At 56.6% G+C, this 5,502-nt stretch overlaps 1 long non-coding RNA gene across 1 annotated transcript; it reads right to left on the reverse strand.

Moving 5' to 3' along the window:
* Window positions 1-3,757: 3,757 nt before the first annotated feature.
* LOC127927118 (uncharacterized) lies at window positions 3,758-4,356 on the reverse strand. Its single transcript, XR_008126177.1, has 3 exons — window positions 4,321-4,356; window positions 3,974-4,014; window positions 3,758-3,831 (listed from the first exon to the last, which is right to left on the reverse strand). It is a non-coding gene; the product is annotated as an uncharacterized LOC127927118 (long non-coding RNA).
* Window positions 4,357-5,502: the final 1,146 nt, after the last annotated feature.

Genomic DNA, 5,502 nt, shown 5'->3' on the forward strand with positions numbered 1-5,502 from the left:
CAGCGTTATCATCTCAGACAGTGTTATCATCTCAGACAGTGTTATCATCTCAGACAGCGTTATCATCTCAGACAGTGTTATCATCTCAGACAGTGTTATCATCTCAGACAGTGTTATCATCTCAGACAGCGTTGTCATCTCAGACAGCGTTATCATCTCAGACAGTGTTATCATCTCAGACAGCGTTATCATCTCAGACAGCGTTATCATCTCAGACAGTGTTATCATCTCAGACAGCGTAGTCATCTCAGACAGTGTTATCATCTCAGACAGTGTTATCATCTCAGACAGCGTAGTCATCTCAGACCATCTAGAGAGTAAATAGCTGTTGACCCTCCGAGACATCAGACACACACACCCCTCTGTAGTCTGACTAATGGCCTGTCACACACCACAGACACACAGGGGAAGGTTGGGAAGGAGGGAGTGGGTGGTGAGGAACCCAGACACAAAGGGAGGGAGCCCAGTCACTGGCTGGCTGGCTGCCTGTAGCATGTCTCAGCAAGCAGGAACCAGTCTGAGGTCTGAGACAAGAGGACGTGAGGGCGGACCTCTCCTCTTCTCTGCTTAGTGCCTCAGCCTGCTCCTTGACCCCCATAGACAAGAGGACGTGAGGGCAGACCTCTCCTCTTCTCTAACTAGTGCCTCAGCCTGCTCCTTGACCTCCATAGACAAGAGGACGTGAGGGCAGACCTCTCCTCTTCTCTAACTAGTGCCTCAGCCTGCTCCTTGACCTCCATAGACAAGAGGACGTGAGGGCAGACCTCTCCTCTTCTCTAACTAGTGCCTCAGCCTGCTCCTTGACCTCCATAGACAAGAGGACGTGAGGGCAGACCTCTCCTCTTCTCTAACTAGTGCCTCAGCCTGCTCCTTGACCTCCATAGACAAGAGGACGTGAGGGCAGACCTCTCCTCTTCTCTAACTAGTGCCTCAGCCAGCTCCTTGACCCCCATAGACAAGAGGACGTGAGGGCAGACCTCTCCTCTTCTCCCCTAGTGCCTCAGCCTGCTCCTTGACCTCCATAGACAAGAGGACGTGAGGGCAGACCTCTCCTCTTCTCTAACTAGTGCCTCAGCCTGCTCCTTGACCCCCATAGACAAGAGGACGTGAGGGCAGACCTCTCCTCTTCTCTAACTAGTGCCTCAGCCTGCTCCTTGACCTCCATAGACAAGAGGACGTGAGGGCAGACCTCTCCTCTTCTCTGCTTAGTGCCTCAGCCTGCTCCTTGACCTCCATAGACAAGAGGACGTGAGGGCGGACCTCTCCTCTTCTCTAACTAGTGCCTCAGCCTGCTCCTTGACCTCCATAGACAAGAGGACGTGAGGGCAGACCTCTCCTCTTCTCCCCCTAGTGCCTCAGCCTGCTCCTTGACCCCCATAGACAAGAGGACGTGAGGGCAGACCTCTCCTCTTCTCCCCTAGTGCCTCAGCCTGCTCCTTGACCTCCATAGACAAGAGGACGTGAGGGCAGACCTCTCCTCTTCTCTAACTAGTGCCTCAGCCTGCTCCTTGACCTCCATAGACAAGAGGACGTGAGGGCAGACCTCTCCTCTTCTCTAACTAGTGCCTCAGCCTGCTCCTTGACCTCCATAGACAAGAGGACGTGAGGGCAGACCTCTCCTCTTCTCTAACTAGTGCCTCAGCCTGCTCCTTGACCTCCATAGACAAGAGGACGTGAGGGCAGACCTCTCCTCTTCTCTAACTAGTGCCTCAGCCTGCTCCTTGACCTCCATAGACAAGAGGACGTGAGGGCAGACCTCTCCTCTTCTCTAACTAGTGCCTCAGCCAGCTCCTTGACCTCCATAGACAAGAGGACGTGAGGGCAGACCTCTCCTCTTCTCTAACTAGTGCCTCAGCCTGCTCCTTGACCTCCATAGACAAGAGGACGTGAGGGCAGACCTCTCCTCTTCTCTGCTTAGTGCCTCAGCCTGCTCCTTGACCCCCCAAGAGGACGTGAGGGCGGACCTCTCCTCTTCTCTAACTAGTGCCTCAGCCTGCTCCTTGACCTCCATAGACAAGAGGACGTGAGGGCAGACCTCTCCTCTTCTCCCCCTAGTGCCTCAGCCTGCTCCTTGACCCCCATAGACAAGAGGACGTGAGGGCGGACCTCTCCTCTTCTCTAACTAGTGCCTCAGCCTGCTCCTTGACCTCCATAGACAAGAGGACGTGAGGGCAGACCTCTCCTCTTCTCCCCTAGTGCCTCAGCCTGCTCCTTGACCTCCATAGACAAGAGGACGTGAGGGCAGACCTCTCCTCTTCTCTAACTAGTGCCTCAGCCTGCTCCTTGACCTCCATAGACAAGAGGACGTGAGGGCGGACCTCTCCTCTTCTCCCCCTAGTGCCTCAGCCTGCTCCTTGACCTCCATAGACAAGAGGACGTGAGGGCAGACCTCTCCTCTTCTCCCCCTAGTGCCTCAGCCTGCTCCTTGACCCCCATAGACAAGAGGACGTGAGGGCAGACCTCTCCTCTTCTCCCCCTAGTACCTCAGCCTGCTCCTTGACCTCCATAGACAAGAGGACGTGAGGGCAGACCTCTCCTCTTCTCTAACTAGTGCCTCAGCCTGCTCCTTGATCTCCATAGACAAGAGGACGTGAGGGCAGACCTCTCCTCTTCTCTGCCTACGGCCTCAGCCTGCTCCTTGACCCCCATAGACAAGAGGACGTGAGGGCGGACCTCTCCTCTTCTCTGCTTAGTGCCTCAGCCTGCTCCTTGACCCCCATAGACAAGAGGACGTGAGGGCAGACCTCTCCTCTTCTCCCCCTAGTGCCTCAGCCTGCTCCTTGACCCCCATAGACAAGAGGACGTGAGGGCAGACCTCTCCTCTTCTCTAACTAGTGCCTCAGCCTGCTCCTTGACCTCCATAGACAAGAGGACGTGAGGGCAGACCTCTCCTCTTCTCCCCCTAGTGCCTCAGCCTGCTCCTTGACCCCCATAGACAAGAGGACGTGAGGGCAGACCTCTCCTCTTCTCTGCCTACGGCCTCAGCCTGCTCCTTGACCCCCATAGACAAGAGGACGTGAGGGCGGACCTCTCCTCTTCTCTAACTAGTGCCTCAGCCTGCTCCTTGACCCCCATAGACAAGAGGACGTGAGGGCAGACCTCTCCTCTTCTCCCCCTAGTGCCTCAGCCTGCTCCTTGACCCCCATAGACAAGAGGACGTGAGGGCAGACCTCTCCTCTTCTCCCCCTAGTGCCTCAGCCTGCTCCTTGACCCCCATAGACAAGAGGACGTGAGGGCAGACCTCTCCTCTTCTCCCCCTAGTGCCTCAGCCTGCTCCTTGACCTCCATAGACAAGAGGACGTGAGGGCAGACCTCTCCTCTTCTCCCCCTAGTGCCTCAGCCTGCTCCTTGACCTCCATAGACAAGAGGACGTGAGGGCAGACCTCTCCTCTTCTCTAACTAGTGCCTCAGCCTGCTCCTTGACCTCCATAGACAAGAGGACGTGAGGGCGGACCTCTCCTCTTCTCTAACTAGTGCCTCAGCCTGCTCCTTGACCCCCATAGACAAGAGGACGTGAGGGCAGACCTCTCCTCTTCTCTGCTTAGTGCCTCAGCCTGCTCCTTGACCTCCATAGACAAGAGGACGTGAGGGCAGACCTCTCCTCTTCTCTAACTAGTGCCTCAGCCTGCTCCTTGACCTCCATAGACAAGAGGACGTGAGGGCGGACCTCTCCTCTTCTCCCCCTAGTGCCTCAGCCTGCTCCTTGACCCCCATAGACAAGAGGACGTGAGGGCAGACCTCTCCTCTTCTCTAACTAGTGCCTCAGCCTGCTCCTTGACCTCCATAGACAAGAGGACGTGAGGTCTGAGACAAGAGGACGTGAGGGCAGACCTCTCCTCTTCTCCCCCTAGTGTCTCAGCCTGCTCCTTGACCTCCATAGACAAGAGGACGTGAGGGCGGACCTCTCCTCTTCTCCCCCTAGTGCCTCAGCCTGCTCCTTGACCCCCATAGACAAGAGGACGTGAGGGCAGACCTCTCCTCTTCTCTGCTTAGTGCCTCAGCCTGCTCCTTGACCTCCATAGACAAGAGGACGTGAGGGCAGACCTCTCCTCTTCTCTAACTAGTGCCTCAGCCTGCTCCTTGACCCCCATAGACAAGAGGACGTGAGGTCTGAGACAAGAGGACGTGAGGGCAGACCTCTCCTCTTCTCCCCCTAGTGCCTCAGCCAGCTCCTTGACCCCCATAGACAAGAGGACGTGAGGGCAGACCTCTCCTCTTCTCTGCCTAGTGCCTCAGCCTGCTCCTTGACCTCCATAGACAAGAGGACGTGAGGGCAGACCTCTCCTCTTCTCCCCCTAGTGCCTCAGCCTGCTCCTTGACCCCCATAGACAAGAGGACGTGAGGGCAGACCTCTCCTCTTCTCCCCCTAGTGCCTCAGCCTGCTCCTTGACCCCCATAGACAAGCAGCTCTTTCTAATTGTCATACCGTATCCCCTGGCTGTAGTCCTCTGTAACTACCGTACGTTATGGGCAGGGTAGCCTAGTGGTTAGAGTGTAGGGGCGGCAGGGTAGCCTAGTGGTTAGAGTGTAGGGGCGGCAGGGTAGCCTAGTGGTTAGAGTGTAGGGGCGGCAGGTAGCCTAGTGGTTAGAGCGTTGGACTAGTACACTCTGAAGGGCTCCAAAATGATCATTCGGCTGTCCCCGTAGGAAAACCCCTCTGGGTTCCGAGGAGAACGATTTTGGGTTCCGAGGAGAACCCTCTGTGTAAAGGACCACACTGCAGACCATAAACACAGACACAGAGACAGAGCCAGACCCCACTATAGCCCACAGAGCCAGACCCCACTATAGCCCAGAGCCAGACCACACTATAGCCCACAGAGCCAGACCCCACTACAGCCCACAGAGCCAGACCCCACTACAGCCCACAGAGCCAGACCCCACTATAGCCCACAGAGCCAGACCACACTATAGCCCACAGAGCCAGACCCCACTATAGCCCACAGAGCCAGACCACACTACAGCCCACAGAGCCAGACCCCACTATAGCCCACAGAGCCAGACCACACTATAGCCCACAGAGCCAGACCACACTACAGCCCACAGAGCCAGACCCCACTATAGCCCACAGAGCCAGACCACACTATAGCCCACAGAGCCAGACCCCACTACAGCCCACAGAGCCAGACCACACTATAGCCCACAGAGCTAGACCCCACTATAGCCCACAGAGCCAGACCACACTATAGCCCACAGAGCCAGACCCCACTACAGCCCACAGAGCCAGACCACACTATAGCCCACAGAGCCAGACCACACTATAGCCCACAGAGCCAGACCACACTACAGCCCACAGAGCCAGACCACACTATAGCCCACAGAGACAGACACAGAGCCAGACCACACTATAGCCCACAGAGCCAGACCCCACTATAGCCCACAGAGCCAGACACCACTATAGCCCACAGAGCCAGACCACACTATAGCCCACAGAGCCAGACCCCACTACAGCCCACAGAGCCAGACCCCACTACAGCCCACAGAGCCAGACCACACTACAGC

Source organism: Oncorhynchus keta, unplaced genomic scaffold (assembly GCF_023373465.1).
Source record: "Oncorhynchus keta strain PuntledgeMale-10-30-2019 unplaced genomic scaffold, Oket_V2 Un_contig_9451_pilon_pilon, whole genome shotgun sequence".
Classification (NCBI taxonomy): domain Eukaryota; kingdom Metazoa; phylum Chordata; class Actinopteri; order Salmoniformes; family Salmonidae; genus Oncorhynchus; species Oncorhynchus keta.